At 43.7% G+C, this 17,741-nt stretch overlaps 1 long non-coding RNA gene across 1 annotated transcript; it reads left to right on the forward strand.

Moving 5' to 3' along the window:
* Positions 1 to 5,176: 5,176 nt before the first annotated feature.
* On the forward strand, positions 5,177 to 14,761 carry LOC110343179. Its single transcript, XR_005869779.1, has 4 exons — positions 5,177 to 5,333; positions 5,416 to 5,537; positions 13,457 to 13,526; positions 14,347 to 14,761. It is a non-coding gene; the product is annotated as an uncharacterized LOC110343179 (long non-coding RNA).
* Positions 14,762 to 17,741: the final 2,980 nt, after the last annotated feature.

Genomic DNA, 17,741 nt, shown 5'->3' on the forward strand with positions numbered 1-17,741 from the left:
AACTCCTGGTACCTGTGGAGGTCAGAAAAGGGTGTCAGTTCCCCTGAAACTGGGGTTACAAATGGTGGTGAACTACTATGTGCACACTTGGAACAGAATCTGGGTCCTTTACAAAAGCAACAAGTGCTTTTAACGGCTAAGCTATCTCTCCAGCCCTATTTTTAAACGCTTGCAACTTCTTGGTAAACATAACCTTCCAGGATTTCCTTGTTTGTAGCTTTCAATGACTTTCTATGTGTAGCACAAAGCCAAACCCAGAAGGCTGGCATCCGTGTGTGCTCTGGTTCCCGGTTGGGTCTCTTTCTTAACTTCCTCCTTGCCATCCCTTTCCCTACCTATGCAGAAAGAATTTATGGAACCCCTAGAGCCTCATAAAGGAGAGACTGTGCTTACATATTTTCATGCTTACACATGCCTTCCCTTGAAGCAACCTGACCGACCCTCTGTAGTGAAATCTGATGCTTCCAATCACACCGGGCAGGCTGTCTGTTCCCAAACCCAGGCAGACCCTATCAGAACACGGGTTGTACTTTCTGACTTTGGAGTCTTTTCCCAGCAAGTGGCCTACAGAACAGAGAGCACAGGGCTTGCAGAAATGTCTCCTGGGATCAAGAAATAATTTAACAGTGTCCTGGATTCTCCTAGGGATTGCTTATCAAGAGCCGTAAAAGCGTTCATGCACTTTGACCACTATGGTAATTCTAAAACTGGCATTTTATCTCAGAGAAGTTATTTAAAATAAGGGGGAAGCTGTATGTATACATGTATGAAAATGTTTATGATACTGTGATATGAACTATAAAGCAATTAAAACTACAAATGTCAAATCTTTATGGACTGGAGAAGAGGTTATACATTATAAAATATACAGATGTTGGAATAGTCAAGCCATTGAAGCAACAGGTTTGATTGCTAGGCAGCACATGGAAAACTTTTTTTGATAAAATCTGTGTAAGCAAGGGAGCAGTAAAACCACTGAACTGGACCACTCCATGGGGAGGAGGGTCTATTGGGGATCAAACTGCCAAGGCTGTGTCTTGGAAGGTTACAGAGAAGCAAAATGTCGAAAAAGCAAGCAGATTTTATTTTTTTTATTTTTAGAACTTTTCAAATTTATTAATTTATTCCTTTACATCCCATTCCCAGTTCCCTCTCTTTCCTCTTCTCCTGCTCCCCCTACTTCTCCCCCATCCTGCCTCCCACCTGCTCTTCTGAGAGGGTAAGCCCTCCCCTAGGAAGTCTATTAAGTCTGTCCCGTCATCTACTTGAAGCTGGACCAAGGCACTCCCGTCATGTCTAAGTTGAGCAAGGTCTCTCTCCATATAGAATGGGCTCCACTAAGTCAGTTCATGCATTAGAGTTAGATCTTGGACCCACTGCTAGTGGCCTCATATATTGTCCCAGACACACCATTGTCACCTACATTCAGGTAGTCTAGTTTGGTCTTATGCTGCTTCCCAAGTTGTCAGACTGGAGTTAGTGATCTCTCACTAGCTTGGGTCAGCTGATTCTGTGGTTTTCTCCATCATGGTCTCGACTCCTTTGTTCATATTATCGCTCCTCCCTCACTTCAATTGTACTCTGGGAGCTCCACCCAAGTGGATTTCTGCATCTGCTTCCATCTATTTTTGGAAGAGGATTCTAGCTTCTTTGGGGTTGTTGATTGTAGGCTAGGTATCTTTTGCTTTATGTCTGGTATCCACTTACGAGTGAGTACATACTATATTTGTATTTCTGGGTCTGAGTTACCTCACTCAGGATGTTTTTTCCTAGTTCTGCCCATTTGCCTGCAAATTTTAGGATGTCATTGTTTCTTACCACTGAGTAGTACTCCATTGTGTAAACATACCACATTTTCTTTATCCATTCTTCAGTTGAGGGGTATCTAGGTTGTTTCCAAGTTCTGGCTATTACAAATAATGTTGCTATGAACATAGCTGAACAAATGGCCTTCTGGTGTGAATGTGCCTCCTTTGGGTATATGCCTAAAAGTGGTATTGCAGGGTCTTGAGGTAGGTTGATTACTAATTTTCTGAGAAATCACCATACTGATTTCCACAGTGTCTGTACAAGTTTGTACTCCCACTATCAGTGGAGGAATGTTCCCCTTTCTCCACATCCCCTCCAGCATAGGCTGTCACTGATGTTTTTGATTTTAGCCACTCTGACTGTGTAAGATGGAATCTCAGAGTGGGTTTGATTTGCATTTCCCTGATGACTAAGGACATTGAGCATTTCCTTAAGCGTCTCCTGACCTTATACGGTAGCAGGCTTTCTCTGAAGAGGATGTGGTTTTCTCTCACATGCCCTGCGCTGTGGAGTGTGCCTTGTGGGAGGGGTTTCCAGTCTTTCCTTCTATTTTGTTTCTTCATATGTTAATCTTTTTTAAACATTAAAGTAATAATCATAGTTATTATTATTGTGTGTGTGTGCAAATGTGTTTGTGTGTATGTGTGTGTGTGTGTGTGTGTGTGTGTGCAGGAACATGCATGCTTCAGCATGTGTGTGAAGGTCAGAGGACAACTTTCAGGAGTGTTTTTTTTTCTTCTATGGTGGTTTCTTGGTATTGAACTCAGGTCAGTTGTAGGGTCTGAGGAAATGCTGAAGGAAGACCCCAGACTGAAATTGTAATAGTATGTAACAGCAAAGAGTGTTATTATAACACATGCATGTGGGGTAATTCACCTGTACAAAATGGCAGTGAACCCAAACAGAACATGTAGGCTCCTTTAGGTCAGGTCAAACTTAACTGGTTAAGCAAACTGCAGTTACATTAGTGCATTTCTAATTGGCTGAGGTTTAGTCTTATCATTTCTGGACACATCTACGTAAGCTTGGATGTGACCCAGAAGGGGGCTGCTGGGTTTGTCCTGGAGATACTTGTATTTAGTTTTTTCCCTCAACCCTGAATGTAAGGGCCTTGAAGATCAACAGTTCTTTGTTGGAAAAGACACCTGTATGTCCTTCTAAGAGAACAGAAACTTAGATTCAGTTGTAAAAAGTTTGAAAGTTTAATCCCTTCACATGGAGCTTGGCAACAAATGCTTGGCAACAAATTACCCACAGCCATCTCTCTGGTCCTCATGTGTTAATCTTGATGCCTCTTTCTTCCTATATGGATTGCTTATCTTTTCCAAGTGCAGAAAGTTTTGAGTTTACTGTCTTCTGAAGACAGTAATAGCAAAGCAACGTAAGAAAGGAGGGGACCCGACCTGAGTCACTAGTCATTCATACAACACATTTAAACAATTAAAAATATACTAGGATGGATGGGAGGAGAGCAATGGGAATTGAGTTTGGCTCTAACCCTGACAAAACATATAATAAACAGAAGAAAAGCAAGCCATTGAATATGTGATGACAATGAGCTCTGCGCTGCAGAACAGAGTCCCAACTATAACACTTTGAAAAAGCAAGCACAAGGGTTTTATTTCTTTCAGACTCTCCCTCCTAGGCAGTAAACTGCTTTAGGACTCACAAATTAGACAGACATTAGCAACGTTTGCTGTTCTGTCTCTCTGTCTAGAGTGGGTTCCTATTTTCAAAGTTCTAAGCAAAACAAACAAAAAAGCCACATAAAAATGCAAACCCAAGTGAAGGAATAATTTTTTAAAAATTTTTTTTCCAAGACAGGGTTTCTTTGTGTAGCTTTGGAGGCTGTCCTGGAACTCACTTTGTTGACCAGGCTGGCTTCAAACTCATAGATATCTGCCTGCCTCTGCCTCCCAAGTACTGAGATTAAAGGCGTGCGCCACCACTGCCCAGCTAGTTTATGCTTTTTTTGTTGTTGTTGTTTGCTTATTCTTGTTTTTAGACAGGTTTGTAGACCAGGTTGGTTTTTAAGCTCCTTATTTATTCAAAGATGACCTTGAAGTTCCCATCTTCTTGTCTTCACCTCTGCCATGTTTGTGAGGTGCTGAGGCTGGGCCCCATCCTCCGAGCATGCTCAGTAATCCTCTCCCACCTGAGTACACCCCCGGCTCAAGAGACAGTTTTCAAACTTCACTTTAGATGTATTTCCTGAGTGGTCTTGTTTTGAAGCGGTGTGATCTGCCAGTTGTTTGTAGATCATTTTACCAGCTGGGGAGCTGATCTCAATCATATTGAGTTTCTGGGACCTCCTTTGTCATGCAAACCAAGGCAGTCAGACTAACCGAGCTGGGTCCTCCCAAGGGCCCAACAGAAGGCCTTTGCTCAACAGTGAATGGTAGTGTTGGGGTCCCTCAAATTGAGGAGGGGTCCCCAAGCTGGATTCATCGCCCCAAGAATCAAGAGTCCACGTCGCCAATTGATGCAACACGCAAGAGGCTTTAATTAGGCATCTGTAGGTGGGCCTCTCGGTCAGCTTTTAGACCGATTGGCCCCAAGGTTCAGTTACAATCAGCTCTTAAAGACGAAAACCACAAGTCTTTGGGAGGGGTCCCTGTCTTGTGATGAGGGGGGGAGGTGACCAGGGGAAGTAGATGTCTTCCTGACCTACAGGTTGTAAATTCCTCAGACCATGATATGAGTTAATCATCTCTCCCTAAGTAAATGGTGGTTATCATCTCCTTGTTTCCCACGAATCTTGTTTGCCCGTCTCTGACGCCCTGGTTACTTCTTCACAGGTGGTCAGCAGCCCAGAATTTGGCCTTTTGTGGGTTTACAGCCCTTCTGCAATTAAGGTTGCTAAACCATACATCCCATTCTGTGGTTTGGCCAGTTCCTGGAATGAGGCCCTTTGTTCACTTTCTGAGTTCTTGAGTGGGGTGGTCTCCTTGTTTGAGCTTATATTTTATTTCTATAAATTCGAGGTCTTTCAGTAGGATTATTGCTGGGCTCTGGCTCTCTACCATACACAGACATCGGCAGTGGCTGATGCTCTGCCTGTCGCTCTCATTGGATTCCTGTTTTGAAAACTTTCTTTCCAAGTCACAGGTGAAGACTGGTCCCAAATATTAACTGGGAGTTGATAGACGTTCTTACTGTTATTGTCTTGCAGCTGTGGGCGATGAAGCCCAAACCACAAAACTCAATTAAAGTCCACGTGGAGTTTATTGGGGAAAGGGAGTAAAGGGAGGGGTAGGTGTCGTTGGCCAACCGGGAACAGAGATGGAAATGGAAGGGGAGGGGCGGGGCATGACGGGGTATGGGGGGCGAGATGGAAGGGAAAAGGAAGAAAGACCAGGAAGAGAGGGGAGACAGAGGGGAAGAAGGGGTGAACAGGTAGGAGGCGCTCACTTATAAAGGGAAAGCTTGCATGTGCGCAGAGTCCAATGCAGCCACGTAATGCGTGACACAGCCATGCAACGCAGGGCCCTCTGAGCCATCTTAAAGTATCTGCCTGAATGCAGGTGTGCATCCCCTGCCTATTGCCAGGGCGTGGGGTCAGCATGATACCCGAATCCTTACACTTACAGTAATTACATGTGACAGGAAAAAAAGAGCAAGTCAAGTGCTGACGCCACAGCCCGAGTTGGAACTTACTCCCACTTCTCCCTGTCTTGTTTCCACTCTGTGCGCTGTTTTCTTCCCACACCGGACCAAGTTTTGGCTTGGTAAGTCACCCATTTCCAAACCAATAGCCTCTAAGAGGTTCAGGACCCCTTCCGAAGCCTGGGATCGTCTGCCAAGCTGCAGCCAAGTCAGGGCAAGCCGACGTAGGGCAAAGACAGTCTTAGTTCCGGGTACCTTTGAGTGAAGAGACACCTACCTGCCCCTGTGATGATAACACACAGGACACTTTATTAATTATGAAGCTGTTGGCTGTTCTTGTTGGCTAGCACTGACTTAATTATTAACCCATAACTGCTAATCTGAGTATTTCCACGTGGTCGTCTCTTACTGGAGACAGGGTCTGGACCTCTTACTCCTCTCATGTACTACATGGTGACTGACTGTACCTCCATTTCCCAGAATCCTCCACCTCTCCTAGTCCCACCTATCTTTTTTTTAAATTTAAGTTTAAATTAGAAACAAGGTTGCTTCACAAGTCAGTTCCAGGTCCCTCTCCCTTTCCCTCCCCCCCTCCCATGCTCTCCCCCCAGCCCCCCCATATCCCTTCATTTTCCCAGGGATGGTGAGGCCCTCCATGGGGGTGTCCACAGTCTGTCATTTCATCCAGGGCAGGGCCTAGACCCTCCCCCAAGAGTTCAGGGTGAGAGTGCATCTCACATTGTTGGATGGGAGTCCAAAGTCCATGTGTATACCCGGGATGAGTACTGATCTACTGCCCAAGGCTCAATAGATTACCTAGGTCTCCTCACTGACACCCACATTCAGGGGGTCTTGATCAATCCCATGCTGGATTCCCAGGCATTATCCTGGAATTCAAGAGCTAACTCTTGTAAGGTCAGCTGTTTCTGGGGGTTAAACCAGCCCAGTTTTAATCCCTTTGGTCATCAGTCCTCCCTCTCTGTTACTGGTTTTCTTGAGTTCAGCTCAGTGCTTAGCCATGGGAGTCTGCCTCATCAAGGTTCTGTTTCCCAGACTCTCTGGCCATGGGACTGTAGGCTGGCACTCCCCAGATCTATGTCTAAATTCCATATGTGAGAGAGTACATGCCATGTTTCTCTTTTTGTGACTGGGTTACCTCACTCAGGATGGTTTCTTCTAGTGCCATCCATTTGCCTGCAAATCTCAGGATTCCATTGTTTTTTTCTGCTAGTCAGTACTCCATTGTGTAAATGTACCACATTTTCTCTATCCACTTTTCGGTTGAGGGGCATCTAGGTTGCTTCCAAGTTCTGGCTATTAGAAATAATGCTGCTATGAACATAGTGGAACAGACATCCTTGTTGTATGAATGTGAATCTTTTGGATATATGCCTAAGAGTGGAGTTGCTGGGTCTTGTGGTAGGTTTATTCCCATTTTTCTGAGGAATCTCCATACTGATTTCCAAAGTGGCTGAACAAGTTGGCACTCCCACCAGCAATGGAGGAGTGTTCCCCTTTTACCACATCCTCTCCAGCATAAATTGTCATTGGTTTTTTGATTTTAGCCATTCTGACAGGAGTGAGATGGTATCTCAGAGTTGTTTTGATTTGCATTTCTCGGATGGCTAAGGATGTTGAGCACTTTCTCATGTGCCTCTTAGCCATTTTAGACTCCTCTATTGAGAATTCTGTACTTAGTTCTGGAGCCCACGTTTTAATTGGATCCTTTGGTGTTTTGGAGACTTGCTTCTTGAGTTCTTTGTAAATTTTGGAGATCAGCCCTCTGTTAGATGTGGGGTTAGTGAATATTTTTTCCCATTCTGTGGGCTGCCATTTTGTCTTGTTGACTGTGTCCTTTGCCTTACAGAAGCTTCTCAATTTCAGGAGGTCCCATTTATTAATTGTTGATCTCACTGTCTGTGCTACTGGTGTTATGTTCAGGAAGCTGTCTCCTGTACCAATTGGTTCAAGAGTACCACCCACTTTCTCTTCTAAGAGGTTCAGTGTGGCTGGATTTATGTTGAGGTCTTTGATCCATTTGGACTTAAGTTTTGTGCATGGCGATAAACATGGATTGATCCTCATTCTTCTACATGCCAGCCTCCAGTTATGCCAGCACCATTTGTTGAAGATGCTTTCTTTTTTCCATTGTATGTTTTTAGTTTCTTTGTCAAATATCAGGTGTATATACATGTGTGGGTTAATATCAGGGTTTTCAATTTGATTCCATTGGTCTACCTGTCTATTTTTGTGCCAATACCAAGCTGTTTTCAGGACTATAGCTCTATAATAGAGCTTGAAGTCAGGGATGGTGATGCCTCCGGACATTGCTTTGTTGCACAGGGTTGTTTTGGCTATCCTGGGTCTTTTGTTTTTTCATACAAGATTGATTATTGTTCTTTCAAGATCTCTGAAGAATTGTGCTGGTATTTTAATGGGGATTGCATTGATTCTGTAGATTGCTTTTGGCAGGATTGCCATTTTTACTACATTGATCCTACCTATCCAAGAGCATGGGAGATCTTTCCATTTTCTAAGGGCTTCTTTAATTTCTTTCTTTAAAGATTCAAAGTTCTTGCGATATAGGTCTTTCATTTGTTTGGTTAGCATTACCCCCAAGGTATTTTATGTTGATTGTGGCACTTGTAAAGGGAGATGTTTCTCTGATTTCTTTCTCAGCCCTTTTATCATCTGTATATAGTAGGGCTACTGATTTTCTTGAGTTGATCTTGTAGCCTGCCACTTTGCTGAAGGTGTTAATCAGCTGTAAGAGTTCCCTGGTAGAGTTCTTTGTGTCATTGATGTAAACTATCATATCATCTGCAAATAGTGAAAGTTTGACCTCTTCTTTCCCAATTTGTATCCCCTTGATCCCCTTTTGTTGTCATATGGCTCTGGCTAGAACTTCAAGTACAATGTTGAAAAGGTATGGAGACAGTGGACGGCCTTGTCTTGTTCCTTATTTTAGAGGCATTGTGTTGAGTTTCTGTCCATTTAGTTTGATGTTGGCTGTTGGTTTACTGTATATAGCTTTTATTATGTTTAGGTTTGTTCCTGTTATCCTACATCTCTCCAAGACCTTTATCATGAAGGGGTGTTGGATTTTGTCAAAGGCTTTTTCAGCATCTAGTGAGATGATCATGTGATTTTTGTTTTTCAGCTTGTTTATATGGTGGATTACATTGATGCATTTTCATATGTTGAACCATCCCTCCATCCCTGGGATGAAACCTACTTGATCATGGTGAATGATTGTTTTGATGTGTTCTTGGATCCGATTTGCCAGTATTTTATTGAGTATTTTTTGCATCAATGTTCATGAGGGATATTGGTCTGAAGTTCTCTTTCTTAGTTGTGTCTTTGTGTGGCTTGGGGATCAAGGTTATTGATGGCTCATAGAAAGAGTTTGGCAAAGACCCTTCTACTTCTATTGTGTGGAACACTTTGAGAAGAATTGGTATAAGCTGTTCTTTGAATTTCTGGTAGAATTCTGCACTGAGGCCATCTGGACCTGGGCTTTTTTTGGTTGGGAGACTTTTGATGACTGCTTCTATTTCCATAGGGGTTATAGGTCTATTTAAATTGCTTATCTGTTCTTGATTTAATTTTGGCAAGTGATAGATATCCAGGAAGTCGTCCATTTCCTTTAAATTTTTGAATTTTGTGGATACAGGTTTTCAAAATATGACCTGATGATTCTCTGAATTTCCTCAGAGTCCGTTGTTTTGTCCCTCTTTTCATTTCTGATTTTGTGAATTTGCATGTTCACGCACTGCTGTTTGGTAAATTTGGACAAAGGTTTGTCTGTCTTGTTGATTTTCTCAAAGAACCAACTCTTCGTTGCATTGATTCTTTGTATTGTTTTCCTAGTTTCTAGGTTATTGATTTCAGCCCTCAATTTGATCATTTCCTGGCATGTACTCCTCCTGGGGGAGTTTGCTTTTTTGTGTTCTAGAGCTTTCAGCTGTGCTGTTAATTCTCTAGTATAACTATTCTCCAGTTTCTTCATGTGGGCACTTAGTGCTATGACCTTCCCCCATAGCACTGCTTTCAAAGTGTCCCATAGGTTTGGGTATGTTGTGTCTTCATTCTCATTGAATTCTAGGAAGTCTTTAATTTCTTTTTTATTTCTTCTTTGAACCAGGAATGGTGCAGTTGTACATTATTCAATTTCCATGAGTTTGTAGGGTTTCTGCAATTTGTGTTGTTGAATTCTACTTTTAATGCATGGTGGTCTGATAAGATGCATGGAGTTATTCCAATTTTTTTTTGTACCTGTTGAGGTTTTATATGTTGCCTGGTATGTGGTCGATTTTTGAGAAGGTTCCATGTGGTGGTGAGAAGAAGGTATATTCTTTTTTATGTGGATTAAATGCTCTATAGATGTCTGTTAGTCCCAGTGGGTCATTACTTCTATTAGACCCTTTGCTTTTTTGTTGAGTTTCTGTCTGGTATTCCTGTCTAGTGGTGAGAGTGGGGTGTTGAAATCTCCCACTATAAGTGTGTGGGGCTTTATATGTGATTTAAGTTTTAGTATTGTTTCTTTTATGAATGTGGATGCCTTTGTATTTGGGGAATAGATGTTCAGGATAGACACTTCATTTTCGTGGATTTCGCCTGTGATGAGTATGTAATGACCTCCTTCATCTCTTTTGATTGATTTTATTTTAAAGTTTCATTTGTTAGATGTTAGGATTGCTACCCCTGCTTGTTTCTTGGGTCCATTTGATTGGAAAAAATTTTCCCAACCTTTAACTCTCAGGTAATGTCTGTCTTTGAGGGTGAGGTGTGTTTCTTGTATGCAGCAGAAGGAAGGGTTCTGTCTTCGAATCCATTCTGCTAGCCTGTGTCTTTTTATGGGTGAGTTAAGGCCATTAATGTTGAGGGATATTAATGACCATTGATTGCTCATTCTTCTTTAATTTGGAATGGTTGTTGGTGGTGGAATTTCACCCCTTTATTCTTTTGGCTGTTGGTAGAGAGGGATTCTCTAATGAATGCCTATGTTTTTCTGGTTATAGTTAACTTCCTTGGGTTGGAGTTTTCCTTCCAGAACTTTCTGTAGGGCTGGGTTAGTGGATATGTATTGCTTGGATCTAGTTTTGTCATGGAATATCTTGTTTTCTCCATCTATTGTGATTGAGAGCTTTGCCAGGTATAGTAGTCTGGGCTGGCATCCATGGTCTCTTAGTGTTGGTAGAATATCTATTCAGGACCTTCTGGCTTTCAGAGTTTTCATGGAGAAGTCAGGTGTAATTCTGATAGGTTTGCCTTTATATAGTACTTTGCCTTTTTCCTTAGCTGCTCTTAATATTCTTTCTTTATTCTGTATATTTGGGGTCTTGATTATTATGTGGCGAGGGGACTTTTTTTGTGATCCACTCTATTTGGTGTTCTGTAAGCTTCTTGCACCTTCATTGGCATGTCTTTCTTTAGGTTGGGAAAGTTTTCTTGTATGATTTTGTTAAATATGTTTTCTGCCCCTTTGAGGTGGTTTTCTTCACCTTCTTCTATACCTATTATTCTTAGGTTTGGTCTTTTCATGGTTCCTGGATGTTTTGTGTTAAGGATTTATTGGACTTAAGATTTTCTTTGGTTAATGAATCCATTTCTCCTAGTGTATCTTCAACATCTGAGATTCTCTCGTCCATCTCTTGTATTGTGTTGGTAATGCTTGTATCAGTAGTACCTGGCCGTTTGCCCAGCTTTTCTATTTCCAGCCTTTCTTCAGATTGTGTTTTTTTTATTGTCTCTATTTCAGTTTTCAACCCTTGCACTATTTGCATTGTTTCTTGCAATTTTCAGTTTATCTTTTCGTCCATTTGTTGCATTTTCTGTCTTTTTTGGTTTGTTCTTTCTTTCATTTCTTTCATTTTTTGGTTTGCTTTTTCTTCCATTTCTTGCATTTTTTTTGGTTTGCTTTTTCTTCCAGTTCTTGTATTTTTGGGTTTGTTTTTTCCTCCATTTCTTGCATTTTTTGGTTTGTTTTTTCATCCATTTCTTTGAGGGATTTTCCTATATCCTCTTTTAGGGCCTCTATCATTTTCATGAAAGTGGTTTAAGGTCATTCTCTTCTGCTTCGTTTGCATTGGAATGTTGGAGTCTTGCTGGTGTGGAGTCTCTAGAATCTGGTGGTGTCATATTTGTTTTTCTGTTGCTGAGAGTGTTTTTATGTATTGTCTCTTTCCCATCTCTTCTTCTAGTGGGTGCAGAAAGAGCCCCTTACTGGTCTGTTGGTTACGGGACCAGAGTTCCCTTTTGGTGGGTGCTAGCAAGTCCAATAATCTGGTAGTTCTTCTATTCCTTGTCCTTGTTCTGGTCCCCTGGGTGGAGAAGAAAACCAGGAATCTGGGGTACTTAGCCTCCCACCTGGTTCCCTGGTCCCTTTGCTGGATCTGCTGGTTTCCTGGTCTCATTGGTGGGAGAGAAGACCTGGAATCTGGCGTGCTTGGCTCCTGCGGGGATGGGAAGCTCTGTGCAGTTCCCAGGCAATCCCCAGGCACTGGAACGCAGGCCTGGATGCAGGGCCTATTTTACCTGGTCTGGCTGAAACTGCTGGTCCTAGTCCCACCTATCTTGCTTCCCTATTGGCCAACGTGCTTTATTCATCAATAAGACAAACACAGACACAGAAGGACTTCCCCATCATTCCCCTACCCCTACCGCTTGACCTCAGGCTATCTCATGGCACACCTCACTCTATTCTTTGGGCTCTAGCACAGCGTTGGAGTTGGGCAACGCTGAGCCTAAACGGAATCCTCAGTCACTGCAAAATTTACCCAAATCGGGACTGTGAGCCTCATCCAGGCTTGGGAACAGAGCTTTGTACTCCTGCCCCTTCTCTCGATGTTCTTTGTCTGAAAATCTCTGCACTCGAGTCTCTCCCCTTTTCCTGTTCTGTTTGTCTGCCTGCCTGCCTCTCTCATTCCTGGCTTGTGATCTGGTCATACTGGGATTCTCCCTGCAATGGATCCGTTCTGCCTGCCCTCCTGCCCTGATCTGCATAGGCGATCCTTAGTTTCCTTAGTTTCCGTTCTCCCTTGCAGCATCTGCTGACCTGGCCCACAACGGGACACCCACAGGTGTGCCTGACCCACCCCTGCCACCTGCTCCACCCATGTAAACATTTCTCCTGTCTGCTCTCCTCTCACAGTAGCCTGGGAGACCCATGGCTCGGGCCCTAGCCCACTGGAGGCCACCCTTACCTTCTGCTCCTCCCTGGCTCTCTCTCACCTGGCTGTCTCTTAGTCTGCACCTGCAGTCCTGCAGCTTGTTCTGTTCTTCATACTGTAAACTCTTATTTTAGGATTTTTAAGTTGGTCAGCTGACACGGTTTCCTGAGGAAAATTTTGTCTGTCCGGATGCATGTGTGAATTAATGTGGCTACAGTATGCCTGTTTTATGCATGTGTATGTGTGCTTGTTTTAAAATTTGTAAGGCTTGTGACTCCAGATTGAAACTGCTCTGGAAAATACTACATGGTCTGCCAATACCTTACAACATGTGGGCAGATGACATTTTGACTAAGGTCAGAGACAGAGGTCATATAATGAGGTTTATAAAAGATATGGTTTAAAACAATGCTGGTCTACTGAAATATTAAACTACACCTGTATATTCATGTACAGGGATGGATGTTGCTGGCAGCCAGATTTTGTAACCTAAGAGTAAATCCCTTGGTATCATTGATTTAAAACACTAATTATTTACAATATTAAAACTTGGTTCTGCCTTCTACAGATTAGGATTGTGGTCTAGGTCTCAGGACCACAGGTAAAAACCAGAGACTGCAATAGTCCTTCCAATCTTCTTGCCTCTACTAACACTGGTAATGGTACCCCAATCCTCAGGCACCATAACAGATCTGAGAGTATGGCATTTGACAAAAAAAGCTTCTTATGATAGAGAGACATGCCAGTTCCTGCAGCACCTGTATCTCCTCCAAGAAGATGCATGGCTGCAGAAGAACTTCTACCTGGAGGCTTGCTTTGGATGCGGCAAAGCCGGCCACAAAGCAAACAGCTGCCTTCATTCACCTCAGCTGCCTAGGTCCCTCATGGACTGGACACCAGGACACCAGGGGAACTGATGGCCCCATCCTGCCAAGACAGGTAAGCTGGTCTTCCCAAATTCCTGCTCCACAGAAGTCAGCAGCTAAAGGCAAGTACTGCTTCTGGGACCTGTGTTCACCACGGAACACGGGGACACCGGAGATTGCTGCCTAGGGAGCTGGCGTCTCACTTCTGTTCATCTACTTATCCCTCTCAGATCTGTCTGTTGGCGTTCGACAACTAGGGTACTGATACCTCACCAGTTAAGTTTCCTGCTGAAAGTACAGACGGGTGGGCCTCTTCACAGGCTTCGTAGCCCAGGATTACCAAGTCTCAGGTGTAACCTCTGAGGTTCAGAGTTTTAAATTTCCTCTGGTCTTCTAAGGTGTTCATGCCTTTTAACCCAGAGCCATACCTTTTTTTCTATGACACCAAGACATAAACCTGTTCAGTTGTTTTACAGGCACCTGCAGGTTCCTGGGAGAAGTTCTGCCACTGTAGCAAAAAGTCTGGCACGATGAAAGCTGACTTCTCCAGAGCCTCTTCTGGCCCCACCCATTTTCAAGTGTATCTTGCGGGTTCACTCCTCCTGCCTGGGTCAAGGCGAGCCCGCAGAGGGCACCTGCACCTGTCCCTGGGACTTCGCCACTGGTACCACTTCTCCAGGCTCAGGAGGGCACCTGCCCAGCAACTGGAACCCAGTTTTCCAAGCTGTCCCAATAAAGGGCGTATCTACTCTCCTGTCTCACTCATTCACCCTTGCCTCTACTACACAACCAGGACGCTTCTCTGTTCCATTCATTCTGCAGTTGTCGCCCTTCCCAAGGCTTGCCCTGCTCCATTCATAGGACTGGTGATAACAATCTGTTCCTTCTCCTAGAATCCTGCCTTCTCTGCCTCCTCAAGGAACAGATGCCTGAGGTCTCCAAGATGGCAGTTACACGAATGCTTCTCTACCCGTATTTTCTGCTGAGTGTAAGCCCCCCAACTCCTGCCTCCCCCTTCCCCACATCGTCCCATGCCTGCCAGAAGTAGCCAGACAAAAACCAAGGTCCCAAAGAATCTGGGAAGAGATGCTCTGGTGGAGTTCCACCCCAGCCCCTGGCACCCATATACTCAGAATCTGGGCTGACTAGGTGGAAGGCATACTTCTCTGTCTCAAGAGACTGCCCCCCTCAGAAAGCCTGGCAAACAGCAGCCCCTCCCTTCAGAAAGTTCACCATCAGTGACTCCTCCCCTGGTGATACCTGGGACCACACCTATTTAAACACACAGATCTGCCATGTGTGACCTCGAGATTCCTCTCCTGCCCGCAGAGTGTCAGCCAGGAGTTGCTTTGCTCTGTTCATTAAACCTGGATTTCACAATTTGGTTTGATTGAATTACTATATCGGTGGTGGCAGACTTCCAATAGGGGGATTCAGACTTATTACCTACGTTAACACCTAACTACAGAATTAGTTAAAAATACACTGTCCCTGTCTCTGTGCACTGCCCTTTCCTAAAGTTGCGTTTAAAGAGCAATTGTAGGGCTAAGGATGTAGCTCAATTGTTAGAGCACTTGCGCCTGGCATACATGAAGCCCTGAAATGAACCCCAAGCATAGCAGACACTGGACATGGTGGCTCATGCCTGTAATCCTAGCCCTTGGGTTTCGGAGGCTTGGAAGGTCAGGAGTTCAAAGTCATCCTTGACTGCATAGTGAATTCCAGGCTGGCTTGGGTTACTAGAAACCCTGTTTCAATAATAAATGAGTAAGTGAATAAATAGAATGTTAGAAGTTATTTGTCAGGAAGTATAAAGCAGATGCTGTCATGGTGTTACAGGTAGACGTTAGAGTCCAGAGGTCAATGAGTGGGAGTCCCAGGTTCTAGTGTCTCTGGAATAAAAGATTTGGACAGTGGCATGCTGGGTAATAACAGAAGAACAGATAGTTATTGCGAGAGTAAGGCACTTTTGAGAGGGCAAGTAGACTAGAGATAGGGAAAGTTCAGGGGATCAATGGCACACCCTATACAAAGGATTGGGATTTTCATATACCTACCTCCTGTCTATGGCTTTCAGTCATTTTCGTAGTATGCTAGTAGTCTATGCATGGGATTCCAGTCTTTTCCTCAACTGGCTTCTTTCATATGCTAATCATAACTCATCACTCTCATTCCACAGTGGAAACTAGACCACAGACCGGCAGATAACTGTCTCTAAGTGATCGTATTGTTCTTAGAGTCATGGGCTCAGGATGTCTGATTGCTAGACCAAGATAAGGCATACACATCATCCATTTTCTCAAGAGTATTGAACTACCCTGGCTGCCAATTGCCTGAGGTCATAACAACATTGCTCCAAGAGACACTTCGTAAACCTCTCAGGGGCTTCAGACAGGATGGTCACAGGTGTCAGTCTCCAATTGCTGAATCATAGGCTTGTCGCTGAGGTAACATGATCCTCTCTTTGGGGAGCTATCCTTGGCAGACTTACTCTTCTTCCCATTCTAATTCTAAAGAAAAGCTATACCTAAATGATTAAGATGCTAGCTACTAAATAACCTCTATTTAGATTTATGAAATGTGTGAGTTCATTCTGCCAATAACTTTGGGGTACCAGCCTTAGGGCATGGCCTGGGGAACTTTGTGAGGGACTGAAGAGCCTAAGGGGAAAGTGTGCTCACTCTCCCTTGCTCTGGCTTGTGATTGGTGTAGAGGGAGAACTAAGTGGTTGAGAAACAGCGAGGTATCAGTGGCAGCTTCAGAGTTACTCTGTATTTTGTGAGTTTGATCCTCTCATTGCATTTTTTAAAAATTGAGCTATACATTTTCCCCCCACTTCCTTTCTCTCCGCCCCTCTCCCCTTCCACCCTCCTCCCTGCCCACCATGCTTCCATGGTACTCAGTAAGTAGATCTTGTCTTTTTCCCCTTCTTTGGTGGGTCTATGCATGTCTCTCTTAGGGTCCTCTTTGTTACTTAGGTTCTCTGGGGTTGTGGCCTCTATGCTGATTGTCCTATGCTTTATGTCTAATATCTACGTATGAGTGAGTACATATGATATTTGTCTTTCTGGATTTGGGTTACCTCGCTCAGGATGACTTTTTCTTGTTCCATCCATTGGCCTGCAAATATCAAGATGTCATTGTTTTTTACTGCTGAGCAGTACTGCATTGCATAAATGTACTACATTGTCCTTATCCATTTTCGGTTGACAGGCATCTAGGTTGATTCTAGGTTCTGGCTATTATGAATAATTCTGCTATGAACATAGTTGAGTAAGTGTCCTTGTGGTGTGAATGTGCAGTTTTTGGGCATATGCCCTAAAGTGGTATTGCTGAGTCCTGAGGTATATTTATTCCCATTTTTCTGAGAAACTGCCATGCTGATTTCCAAAACTGCTGTTCAAATTTGCATTCCTACCAGCAATGGAGGAGTGTTCCCCTTACTCTACATCCTCTGTAGCATAAGCTGTCACCAGAGGTTTTGATCTTGGCCATTCTGACAGGAGTGACATGGTATCTCAGAGTTGTTTTGATTTGCACTTCTGTGGTGACTAAGGATGTTGAGTATTTCCTTAAGTGTCTTTTGGTCCAGTGCTGAGATTAAAGGTGTGTGCCAACACCACTCAGCTAATACTTGCTGTTGTAGGTGAGGACTCAAGCAATGTACATATTTAAATTTTTGCCTTATTTCCCTGAATGTTGTCAATGATTTCTCATGTTATGGACAAGTCTATCAAAAGTATGTCTTTAATCGTGTGAATCAAAGCCCTGTACTTTAATTGTGTGAATATGCCACTGAAAATGCTGAATTACAAAGGAAATTTATGGGGCAGGAACTATGGTTCAGTGGGTCAAGGTGCTTGCTGCCAAGCCTGATAACTAAAGTTTGATTTCCCAGACTTAGTAGGTGGAAGAAGAGAACTTGACCTTGAACTCCTGACTCTTCTGCCTCTACTTCTCCAGTCTGGGATTACAGGTTGCTAGGTTTCAAACCTGGCTGAGGTGCCCACTTCACATATCAAAGCAAACCTGGCTGCTAGGTTATCCCAGGATTCATACCACACTACTACCCCAAACTCTCTAGCCCAGGGACCTGGATTGCTTTTCCCTATTTAATCTAGCCATTTTGGTTACTCTGATCTCTTTTGGGCCTCCTGGCTGCTGAACCTCGTTCCCCTCTCTTTTCTTTCCCTACCCCCCTTCCCTCTCCTCACACCACTCAGAGTCATGTCTACTCTGGACTCTCTCCCATGTCCCTGCATGTGACTATGTTCTCCCTTTTATCTAT

The sequence above is a fragment of the Mesocricetus auratus genome, unplaced genomic scaffold (genome assembly GCF_017639785.1).
Source record: "Mesocricetus auratus isolate SY011 unplaced genomic scaffold, BCM_Maur_2.0 Super-Scaffold_100019, whole genome shotgun sequence".
Taxonomy (NCBI): domain Eukaryota; kingdom Metazoa; phylum Chordata; class Mammalia; order Rodentia; family Cricetidae; genus Mesocricetus; species Mesocricetus auratus.